Genomic DNA, 12,959 nt, shown 5'->3' on the forward strand with positions numbered 1-12,959 from the left:
GGGAACAGAAGACAGACACGGGGCATGAGCGGGGGGTGGGGGGAAGGGGAGAGAGACACAGGGCATGAGCGGGGGTGGGGGAGGGAGAGAGACACACGGGGCCTGAGCGGGGGGTGGGGGGATGGAGAGAGACACACGGGGCTTGAGCGGGGGGTGGGCGGGAGGAAGAGAGACACACGGGGCATGAGCGGGGGGTGGGCGGGAGGGAGAGAGACACGGGGCATGAGCAGGGGGTGGGCGGGAGGGGGAGAGACACACGGGGCATGAGCGGGGGGTGGGCGGGAGGGGGAGAGACACACAGGGCATGAGCATGGGGGTGGGGGGAGGGAGAGAGACACACGAGGCTTGAGCGGAGGTGGGTGGGAGAGGGAGAGACACACGGGGCATCGGCGGAAGGGGGAGAGACACACGGGGAATGAGCGGGGTGGGCGGGAGGGGGAGAGACACACGGGGCATGAGCGGGGGTTGGGCGGGAGGGGGAGAGACACACGGGGCAGGAGCAGGGGTGGGGGAGAGGGAGAGAGACACACGGGGCATGAGCTGGGGTGGGGGGAAGGGGAGAGACACACGGGGCATGAGTGGGGGGTGGGTGGGAGGGGGAGAGACACACGGGGCATGAGCGGGGGTGGGCGGGAGGTGGAGAGAGACACGGGGCAAGAGCGGGGGCGGGGGGGAGGGAGAGACACACACGAGGCATGAGCGGGGGCTGGGGAGGAGGGAGAGAGATACACGGGGCATGAGCGGGGGTGGGGGGATGGAGAGAGACACACGGGGCATGAGCGGGGGGTTGGCGGGAGGGGGAGAGACACACGGGGCATGAGCGGGGTGGTGGGCGGGAGGGAGAGAGAAACACGGGGTATGAGCGGGGGGTGGGGGAAGGGAGAGAGACACACGGGGCATGAGCGGGGGTGTGGGGGGAGGGAGAGAGACATACGGGGCTTGAGCGGGGGGTGGGGGAGGGAGAGAGATACACAGGGCATGAGTGGGGGTCGGGGGGAGGGAGAGAGACACACAGGGCATGAGCGGGGGTGGGGGGGAGGGAGAGAGACACATGGGGCATGAGCGGGGGTGGGGGGAGGGAGAGAGACACACGGGCATGAGCGGGGGTGGGGGGAGGGAGAGAGACACACAAGGCATGAGCGGGGGGTGGGGTGAGGTAGAGAGACACACGGGGCCTGAGCGGGGGGTGGGGGGATGGAGAGAGACACACGGGGCTTGAGCGGGGGGTGGGCGGGAGGAAGAGAGACACACGGGGCATGAGCGGGGGGTGGGCGGGAGGGAGAGAGACACGGGGCATGAGCAGGGGGTGGGCGGGAGGGGGAGAGACACACGGGGCATGAGCGGGGGGTGGGCGGGAGGGGGGGAGACACACAGGGCATGAGCGGGGGTGGGGGCGAGGGAGAGAGACACAATGGGTATGAGCGGGTGTGGGGGAAGGGGAGAGAGACACACGGGGCATGAGCGGGGGGTGGGGGGAGGGAGAGAGACACACGGGGCATGAGCATGGGGGTGGGGGGAGGGAGAGAGACACACGAGGCTTGAGCGGAGGTGGGTGGGAGAGGGAGAGACACACGGGGCATGGGCGGGAGGGGGAGAGACACACGGGGAATGAGTGGTTGGAGAGACACACGGGCATGAGCGGGGGGTGGGCGGGAGGGGGAGAGACACACGGGGCAGGAGCGGGGGTGGGGGAGAGGGAGAAAGACACACGGGGCATGAGCTCGGGTGGGGGGAAGGGGAGAGACACACGGGGCATGAGTGGGGGGTGGGTGGGAGGGGGAGAGACACACGGGGCATGAGCGGGGGTGGGCGGGAGGTGGAGAGACACACGGGGCAAGAGCGGGGGCGGGGGGAGGGAGAGACACACACGAGGCATGAGCGGGGGCTGGGGAGGAGGGAGAGAGACACACGGGGCATGAGCGGGGGTGGGGGGAGGGAGAGAGACACACAGGGCGTGAGCGGGGGGTTGGCGGGAGGGGGAGAGACACACGGGACATGAGCGGGGTTGTGGGCGGGAGGGAGAGAGAAACACGGGGTATGAGCGGGGGGTGGGGGAAGGGAGAGAGACACACGGGGCATGAGCGGGGGGTGGGGGGAGGGAGAGAGACATACGGGGCTTGAGCGGGGGGTGGGGGGAGGGAGAGAGATACACAGGGCATGAGCGGGGGTCGGGGGGAGGGTGAGAGACACACAGGGCATGAGCGGGGGTGGGGGGGAGGGAGAGAGACACACGGGGCATGAGCGGGGGTGGGGGGAGGGAGAGAGACACACGGGCATGAGCGATGAGCGGGGGTGGGGGGAGGGAGAGAGGCACACAAGGCATGAGCGGGGGGTGGGGGGAGGTAGAGAGACACACGGGGCATGAGCGAGGGGTGGGGGGAGGGAGAGAGACACACGGGGCATGAGCAGGGGGGGGAGGGAGAGAGCCACACCGGGCATGAGCGATGGATGGGGGAAGGAAGAGAGATACACGGGGCAAGTGCAGGGGTTGGGGGGAGGGAGAGAGACACACGGGGCATGAGCGGCGGTGGGGGGAGGGAGAGAGACACACAGGGCAAGAGCAGGGGGAGGGGACAGACACATGGGGCATGAGCAGGGGGTGGGCGGGAGGGGGAGAGACACACGGGGCATGAGCGGGGGTGGGCGGGAGGGGGGGAGACACACAGGGCATGAGCGGGGGTGGGGGCGAGGGAGAGAGACACAATGGGTATGAGCGGGGGTGGGGGAAGGGGAGAGAGACACACGGGGCATGAGCGGGGGGTGGGGGGAGGGAGAGAGACACACGGGGCATGAGCATGGGGGTGGGGGGAGGGAGAGAGACACACGAGGCTTGAGCGGAGGTGGGTGGGAGAGGGAGAGACACACGGGGCATGGGCGGGAGGGGGAGAGACACACGGGGAATGAGTGGGGTGGGCGGGAGGGGGAGAGACACACGGGCATGAGCGGGGGGTGGGCGGGAGGGGGAGGGACACACGGGGCAGGAGCGGGGGTGGGGGAGAGGGAGAAAGACACACGGGGCATGAGCTGGGGTGGGGGGAAGGGGAGAGACACACGGGGCATGAGTGGGGGGTGGGTGGGAGGGGGAGAGACACACGGGGCATGAGCGGGGGTGGGCGGGAGGTGGAGAGACACACGGGGCAAGAGCGGGGGCGGGGGGAGGGAGAGACACACACAAGGCATGAGCGGGGGCTGGGGAGGAGGGAGAGAGACACACAGGGCGTGAGCGGGGGGTTGGCGGGAGGGAGAGAGACACACGGGGCATGGGCGGGGTGGTGGGCGGGAGGGAGAGAGAAACACGGGGTATGAGCGGGGGGTGGGGGAAGGGAGAGAGACACACGGGGCATGAGCGGGGGTTGGGGGGAGGGAGAGAGACATACGGGGCTTGAGCGGGGGGTGGGGGGAGGGAGAGAGATACACAGGGCATGAGCGGGGGTCGGGGGGAGGGTGAGAGACACACAGGGCATGAGCGGGGGTGGGGGGGAGGGAGAGAGACACACGGGGCATGAGCGGGGGTGGGGGGAGGGAGAGAGACACACGGGCATGAGCGATGAGCGGGGGTGGGTGGAGGGAGAGAGGCACACAAGGCATGAGCGGGGGGTGGGGGGAGGTAGAGAGACACACGGGGCATGAGCGAGGGGTGGGGGGAGGGAGAGAGACAACCGGGCCATGAGCAGGGGGGGGAGGGAGAGAGCCACACCGGGCATGAGCGAGGGATGGGGGAAGGAAGAGAGATACACGGGGCAAGTGCAGGGGTTGGGGGGAGGGAGAGAGACACACGGGGCATGAGCGGCGGTGGGGGGAGGGAGAGAGACACACAGGGCAAGAGCGGGGGGAGGGGACAGACACATGGGGCATGAGCGGGGGGTGGGGGAAGGGAGAGAGACACACGGGGCATGAGCGGGGGTGGTGGGGGAGAGAGACACACGGGGCATGAGCGGGGGTGGGGCGGAGGAAGAGAGACACACGGGCATGAGCGGGGGATGGGGTTGGGGGGAAGGGGAGAGAGACACGGGCATGAGCGGGGATGGGCGGGATAGGGAAAGACACATGGGGCATGAGCAGTAGAGAGACACACAGGGCATGAGCGGAGGGTGGGGGGAGGGACAGAGACACACGGGGCATGAGCGGGGGTGGGGGGAGATTGAGAGACACACGAGGCATGAGCGGGGGGTGGGGGGAGCGGGAGAGACACACAGGGAATGAGCGGTGGTGGGGGGGAGGGAGAGAGACACACGAGGCATGAGCGGGGGGTGGGGGAAGGGGAGAGAGACACGGGGCATGAGTGGTGGTGGGGAGGAGGGAGAGAGACACACGAGGCATGAGCGGGGGTCGGGGGGAGGGAGAGAGGCACACGAGGCATGAGCGGGGGGTGGGGGGAGGGGGAGAGACACACGGGGAATGAGCGGTGGTGGGGGGGAGGGAGAGAGACACACGAGGCATGAGCGGGGGGTGGGAGAAGGGGAGAGAGACAAAGGGCATGAGCGGGGGTGGGCAGGAGGGAGAGAGACACACGAGGCATGAGCGGGGGTCGGGGGGAGGGAGAGAGACACACGAGGCATGAGCGGGGGGTGGGGGGAGGGAGAGAGACACACAGGGCATGAGCGGGGGTGGGGGGGAGGGAGAGAGACACACGAGGCATGAGCGGGGGGTGGGGGGAGGGGAGAGACACATGGGGAATGAGCGGTGGTGTGGGGAGGGAGAGAGACACACGAGGCATGAGCGGGGGGTGGGGGAAGGGGAGAGAGACACGGGGCATGAGCGGGGGTGGGGGGAGGGAGAGAGACACATGAGGCATGAGCGGGGGTGGTAAGGAGGGAAAGAGACACACGAGGCATGAGCGGGGGGTGGGGGGGAAGGAGAGAGACACACAGGGCATGAGCGGGGGTGGGGGGGGAGAGAGACACATGAGACATGAGCGGGGGGTGGGGGGAAGGGGCGGAGACATGGGACATGACCGGGGGTGGGGGGGAGGGAGAGAGACACACAGGGCATGAGCAGAGTGGGGGGGGGAGAGACACACGGGGCATGAGCAGGGGTTGGGGGGAGGGAGAGAGACACACAGGGGATGAGCAAGGGGTAGGGGGGAGGGAGAGAGACACACGGGGCATGAGCGGGGTGGGGAGGAGGGGGAGAAACACACGGGGCATGAGCGGGGGTGGGGGGAGGGAGAGAGACACACGGGGCATGAGCGGGGGGTGGGGAGAGGGAGCGAGACACACGGGGCATGAGTGGGGGTAGGGTGGAGGGAGAGAGACACACGAGGCATGAGCGGGGGTGGGAGGAAGGGGAGAGACACGGGGCATGAGCGGGGGTGGGGGGAGGGAGAGAGACACACGGGGCATGAGCGGGGGTGGGGGGAGGGAGAGAGACACACGGGGCATGAGTGGGGAGTGGGAGGAACGGGAGAGAGAAACGGGGCATGAGCGGGGGGTGGGCGGGAGGGAGAGAGACACACGAGGCATGAGCAGGGGGTGGGGGGAGGGGGAGAGACACACGGGGAATGAGCGGTGGTGGGGGGGAGGGAGAGAGACACACGAGGCATGAGCGGGGGGTGGGGGAAGGGGAGAGAGACACAGGGCATGAGCGGGGGTGGGGAGGAGGGAGAGAGACACACGAGGCATGAGCGGGGGTGGGGGGAGGGAGAGAGACACACAAGGCATGAGCGGGGGGAGGGAGAGAGACACACAGGGCATGAGCGGGGGGTGGGGGAAGGGGAGAGAGACACAGGGCATGAGCGGGGGTGGGGGGAGGGAGAGAGACACACAGGGCATGAGCAGAGTGGGGGGGGGAGAGACACACGGGGCATGAGCAGGGGTTGGGGGGAGGGAGAGAGACACACAGGGGATGAGCAAGGGGTAGGGGGGAGGGAGAGAGACACACGGGGCATGAGCGGGGTGGGGAGGAGGGGGAGAAACACACGGGGCATGAGCGGGGGTGGGGGGAGGGAGAGAGACACACGGGGCATGAGCGGGGGGTGGGGAGAGGGAGCGAGACACACGGGGCATGAGTGGGGGTAGGGTGGAGGGAGAGAGACACACGAGGCATGAGCGGGGGTGGGAGGAAGGGGAGAGACACGGGGCATGAGCGGGGGTGGGGGGAGGGAGAGAGACACACGGGGCATGAGCGGGGGTGGGGGGAGGGAGAGAGACACACGGGGCATGAGTGGGGAGTGGGAGGAACGGGAGAGAGAAACGGGGCATGAGCGGGGGGTGGGCGGGAGGGAGAGAGACACACGAGGCATGAGCAGGGGGTGGGGGGAGGGGGAGAGACACACGGGGAATGAGCGGTGGTGGGGGGGAGGGAGAGAGACACACGAGGCATGAGCGGGGGGTGGGGGAAGGGGAGAGAGACACAGGGCATGAGCGGGGGTGGGGAGGAGGGAGAGAGACACACGAGGCATGAGCGGGGGTGGGGGGGAGGGAGAGAGACACACAAGGCATGAGCGGGGGGAGGGAGAGAGACACACAGGGCATGAGCGGGGGGTGGGGGAAGGGGAGAGAGACACAGGGCATGAGCGGGGGTGGGGGGAGGGAGAGAGACACACGAGGCATGAGCGGGGTGGGGGAAGGGGAGAGAGACACGGGGCATGAGCGGGGGTGGGGGGGATGGAGAGAGACACACAGGGGATGAGCAGGGGGTAGGGGGGTGGGGGAGAGAGACAAACGGGGCATGAGCGGTGGTTGGGGGGAGGGAGAGAGACACACGGGGCATGAGCGGGGGTGGGGAGGAGGGGGAGAGACACACGGGGCATGAGCGTGGGTGGGGAGGAGGGGGAGAGACACACGGGGCATGAGTGGGGGTAGCGGGGAGGGAGAGAGACACACGAGGCATGAGCGTGGGTGGGGGGAAGGGGAGAGACACGGGGCATGAGCGGGGGTGGGGGGGAGGGAGAGAGACACACGGGGCATGAGTGGAGGGTCGGGGGAAGGGGAGAGAGACACGGTGCATGAGCAGGGGGTGGGCGGGAATGAGAGAGACACACGGGGCATGAGCGGAGGTGGGGGGAGGGAGAGAGACACACGGGGCATGAGCAGGGGTGTGGGGGGGAGAGAGACACATGGGGCATGAGCGGGCAGTGGGGGGAAGGGGAGAGAGACACGGGGCATGAGCGGGTGGTGGGGGGAGGGAGAGAGACACATGAGGCATGAGCGGGGGGTGGGGGGAGGGAGAGAGACCCACGGGGCATGAGCGGGGGTGGGGGGGAGGGAGAGAGACACACGAGGCATGAGTGGGGGGTGGGGGAAGGGGAGAGAGACACGGGGCATGAGTGGGGGTGGGGGGGAGGTCGAGAGACACACAAGGCATGAGCGGTGGTGGGTGGGAGTCAGAGAGACACATGAGGCATGAGCGGGGGGTGGGCGGAGGGAGAGAGACACACGGGGCATGAGCAGGGGTGGGGGGGAGGGAGAGAGACACATGAGGCATGAGCGGGGGTTGGGGGAAGGGGGGAGACACGGGGCATGAGCGGAGGTGGGGGGAGGGAGAGAGACACACGGGGCGTGAGCGGGGGTGGGGGGGTGGTCGAGAGACACACGGGGCATGAGCGGGGGGTGGGGGGAAGGGGAGAGAGACACGGGCATGAGCGGGGGTGGGCGGGAGCGGGAGAGACACACGGGGCATGACCGGGGGTGGGGGGGAGGGAGAGAGACACACGGGGCATGAGCGGGGGTGGGGGGAGGGAGAGAGACACACGGGGCATGAGCGGGGTGTGGGGGGAAGGGGAGAGAGACACACGGGGCATGAGCGGGGGGTGAGGGGGGTGTTAGGCAGAAACCTGTGCAGTTACCTCTGGGACCACTGCAAAAGATTTAGGACTACAGGCGTTTGGCGGTGAACCCACTTGGTAGCAGTCTGTACCACACAGATTCACTTGGTAGCTGTGGCTGAGCAGTCAGACTTCTCTCAAGAAAAGTTGAGCAGTATGTGGAGTATACAAAATAGGGCAGTTCTTCCCCGCAAGTCAAGCAAACACGCAACAAGGCTTAGTGTAAAGATATTAAGGTATTTATTTATAACAGAACATCTATGAAAAACACTATAGCACTATCACGGCAAACAAATCAAACACAATTACTCTACGAAGAAGAAATGATCAATCCCCCTAGCAATGTTTCGACAACTCTAGGTTCTACCGGTACCACTTATTTTCAGACAGCGGTGTATACCTCAACCTAGATGACACTTGAATATTAGTTAGGACGGGAGAGAAAAAGATAGGCAGGTTATGAAATCAACACAGTTCAATCTTTCGTGGATAAAATGCAAGGCAGGAAGGCAAGAATCATAATAGGTCAGAAAGTTCAGAGGCCAGGCCCACTCGGAGAGAGGCAAGGCGCAATGTCCCAAAAAGTCTCTAGTGGAGATGCATTCAAGTCTTTGTAGCAAATTGTTATCGGCAGATTGAAGCAGTTCAGAACAAATAAATGAGAAACGCTTGGAGGCGACCCAACGGAACGGAGAGGATTAAGACACCTCGCTCGAACCGATCGAAAGGGAAGCCAGGTGGACACGGTACCTTGTTGTGGAGGGCAGCTCCGGTGGGGGCAGTTGTTCCTGGTGGAGGATGCACGTCGGGTCTTTGCCAAGAGTAGAGATGTTCTCGTCGTCGAAGAAAAGTGAAGTCCGGTGCATCACCAGGGAAGAGACCAGCCGCGGAGAGCTCTGTCACAAGGCACCACCTTTTGGTCGCGGTACAGGGGTAGTGGCTATCCGGTTGCCGAGGTGCTCTGCACGGGCAATTCGACCACTGCGTCCTGAGGCGAATAAAAAGCAAAAGGGACTGGTTGTTCCCACCAGCCAGGGGAAGAAACTCTCCGGCAGGGAGATCTCCTCTGTCGTCGGGAAGTGGTGAGTCGGTTCCGCAGGGCTCCACCAGAGGTGTCGTCGTGCAGGTCGGCTCAGCGTTACCCTCGTCGGATTCTTAGGTCCTATGGCGACTTCTGAAGATCCAGTCCCAAAAGCCCTGCTTTTATGCAGAAAACCCCCATTCATTCAGCCTAGCTGTCAATCAACACATGCTAAGTGGTGAGCGGGAAGGCTCACCACTTGGGCCAATCACTCCAGAGTGCGACCGGAGTTGGCAAGACAACTCGGTTCAGGGTGCCTAAACCCCCTCCCACACTCCTGTGGTAACCCAGACAGAATGGCACCACTTTGGAAGGTCTCTGTACAGAGCCCGCCAAAAGTGGAACAAAGGGCTCGACCTTTGGTTTAGGAGTCACAGAGACGAACACAGACGCCATTTTACAAACCGAGTTCTGGCAGAAAATACCATCCGATAAACTTACTTAAGATAAGTAGATCGGTGGTACGTCAGAGATTAACGAGAAAAAATATCAATCTCCAACAATGGGACGAATCCCATAGGGTTATGTTCGGGATCTAACATAACAAGTAGTTTCCACTGCCACCAGCCAAAACTCGACGAGGGGGGACGGGACAGTGCCCCCTCGAGTAACAGATCCAGGAGTAATCGAATTACCCCTACTAGTACGTCCACAATAAGATGGTTTGTACTAGTTCTGTTAGTAAATTTAGGTCTAGTAAAGCCAATGGTGACTTTACATGCCCGGGGAGACAGTAGTCAGTCCCCGGGTATGGAGTCTATGGTGGGGGTCCGCTAGGATTCCCCAGTGTTACGGCACGTAGGGTGCGGTGTAACACACATAGAAAAACATATGAGACCCTATGGAGTAAAAGACTCCATAGTCCATCGAACACATTGACCTTTCAAAGGAATTACACACGTACCTGTCCAAGAGGGGGAGAAAAAGAGTCTCACTCTTGGCAGGATGGAAAAAACAAACTCCAGAAATCCAGCAAAGCTGCTGGGGGACTCACTAGGTTAGGAAATTCAGCCTAAACAGAGAATTCTCCCTAACAGGGGGAGGGAGAGAGACACACGGGGCATGAGCGGGGGTGGGGGGAAGGGGAGAGAGACACACAGGGCATGAGCGGGGGGTGGGGGGAAGGGGAGAGAGACACACAGGGCATCAGCGGGGGGCTTGGGGGGAGGGAGCGAGACACATGGGGCATGAGCGGGGGGTGGGGGGAGGGAGAGAAACACACGGGGCATGAGCGGGGGGTGGGGGGAAGGGAAGAGAGACACACTGGGTGTGAGCGGGGGGTGGGGGGGAGGGAGAGAGACAAGGGGCATGAGCGGGGGGTGGGGGGGAGGGCGAGAGACACACGGGGCATGAGCGGGGGGTGCGGGGAGGGAGAGAGACACACAGCGTTTGTGTGCAGGCGCAGATCCCGCTCCTCGGCCCTCCGCTGGCCACCGTGTGCCGATGGCATGAGCGGGGGGCTAGAGGAACAGGGGAGACAAGGAGCATGAGTGGGGGTGAGGGGGACAAGAAGGACACATGGGGCATGAGCGGGGGTGGGCGGAACAGGAGACAGACACAAGACTTACTGTGCAGGCGGCGAGGAACAAAGATGGCGGGCGTCTCTGAAGCCAGACGCACTGCACGCTTTCACCGCATCCAATGAGAGAGCACGTCAGATGTCCCCGGGCATCCCGCAAGCTGCTTGCCCAATCACCGTCCTGTCCGTGGAGCGAACAGGGAAGTGTGTCCGCGAAGCGAACACAGATATCACTAATTTTTTACACTTACATTTTTGTCATTTTTTAAAAAACTACTGGATGGATTTACGCCAAATAAAGCAAAGCACACTTTTGGGACCAAGCCGCCACTCCTGCCGCAAATTTGGTGTAAATCCGTCCAGCGGTTTGGGCTGTAGGCTTGAGCAAAGTTTTTTCCCATTATGTCTATGCAGAAAAAAAAAGTTTTGGGACCCCCCCTATAACTTTGCCCCCCCTGGACGAAACCTCAACAATCTTTGCAAAAAAATTCAGAGTGACCCAGATACTTTTTTTGCAAAGTTTGGTGAGGATTCGTCCACGGAGAGCGAAGTTATAAGCCGCCCAAAAAGTGCTCTTCCTATGGAAACACCAACTTAACCATAACTACATGGCCAGCACCATGATTGAAGATTCCTTTATTTTGGACTGTTGTACTTCACTGTTTGAGTTGCAACTGAACCCCATTCACACTCCTCTTAAGAGTATAACCGTCCCTCAGCCCATGTTACCACAAAAGGAAAAATAGGTATATCTTTTAACTCTGTCTGCTTTACCATTATGATTGTGTTGGCTCTTGATTTGTACAAGTGTGAGGGGTGAGTGGGCATTTTCATCCCTACTCATCCTTGTGCGGAACATAATGCAATTCATCACAAAACACATCACAGAGAGGTAGACACTTTTAAGTGATGTAGGAAAAGACATCCTATGCCGCACCAAAACCTGGCTAACTCAAAACTTCAGGGTAGTCACACACGAAACCCTACCGAACAACTTCAAATTGAAACAAGCCAACAGAGAAGGACAAAGAAGAGAAGATCTTGCTGTTGCATACAAAGATCACCTGAAGATGACAACTGCACCACCACTACACATCCCAAATTTGTGAATCACTCCTTCCGCACTTAGACTTAGACCACCACACCAACCTTTCATTCCTACTCCTCTAGAGACCGCTGTGATGATTCCTGCGGAGTCCTCACAAAAACCCTACCTCAAGTCTCCTCCCAGGTGGTCAGGGAAAGGCAGACACTTCCTGATCCTAACCCTGTGGGTGATATTAGCCGGAAGAATCACCTGGGAGGAGAAGGTCCCCAGGGGACTAGGATGACATTGTGGGATGAGCCGTGATAATCATCTTCCTCAAAGAAGGGAATACCCTTAGCACTGAAACATGTAATGGCTTGCTGTAAGAGGGAGGTTTTAATTTCTCAAACCGATTGTTGGAATATAGGTGAAGATAATTACAAGCAGGTATGTTCTGGGAGTAAGAAAAATCTTCTTTAAGTCAATGACATTCATAGACATAGAAGCCCTATGAGTCCATGAGAAATAAGGAAGAACAGTCTTTAAATGTTACCAATTTAAATCCCGAGAAACTTCCTGCTCCATCTGTACAACCAAACACTTCATGGAATCCTTATCGTACTCCTTTGGGGAATGTATATAAGGAGATAAATGAACTTGTTGATGATCATTTGATCAATAATGCTGAGTTTTACATTATGGATTTCAAGTCCCACAATTCCCAAAGTATTGGGATGAAGAAGAGGACTGCAGAGGCACACAATTGAAAGTTGCAGTCAATTAGGAATAACCCATACCTGAGGAGGACTGGGGGGGTATACAATGCCCCCGCAGGTACACGCAATGAGGAAGAGCAATAGCAGAAAGTTTAGGGGTTTTCCTACCTCCGAGTGGCAGCAAAAGCAGAGGTCGGATTTGAGCAGAGATGCCGGTACAACAGTGGCTTGTAAATTGAATGCCGGTCTTGAGAGGGTCTTTTATGCTCAAAACTGTAACTGCATAGTTAGTGCAGCAGGAAGCATTGTGACTGACGGCGCTCCCACAGAGGTTCGCGGCTGCAGTGGTTGCGCAGCTGAATGCGCACTCTTTACTAGTTTCCCCCATTTACAGAAAAGCAACAGTGGCAGAGGAGCACGAGGGGAGCACCAGAGTGTTGTGGGAGCCAGGAGCCTGCTGGTGAGAGATGCTGGTTGTGGGAATCCGTGAGAGAGAGGTTGCTGGAGTGCATGGGGAAAATGAAGCAGAGGACCTGGGGGCAGTAGGGCGAAAAGATGCACCAACCAGACCCTGTGAGTTCACTTTTAGGTTCTGGCCCTAGAGTGCTCAGTAACCACCCACTGGCCAGGTCTAGGGGCCTTGATTCCAGAAATCTGATAACGGTAGTAAGATTGAAGAAGCAGAAACATTTAAAATACCAAATCGATATAAAGAAGGTTAATTCTTCTGTTGGGAAACAAGCTGATTAAAAGAGCACGAACGGCCGAGACCAGAAATCTAACGATCATACCAGAGAAGAGTGATTGTGATATTGTCGGTTATAATAAGAGCCAGCAACAAAAGGGGGGCA

This window comes from Ambystoma mexicanum, chromosome 14, assembly GCF_040938575.1.
Source record: "Ambystoma mexicanum isolate Mex_15411 chromosome 14, UKY_AmexF1_1, whole genome shotgun sequence".
In the NCBI taxonomy this organism is placed as follows: Eukaryota; Metazoa; Chordata; class Amphibia; order Caudata; family Ambystomatidae; genus Ambystoma; species Ambystoma mexicanum.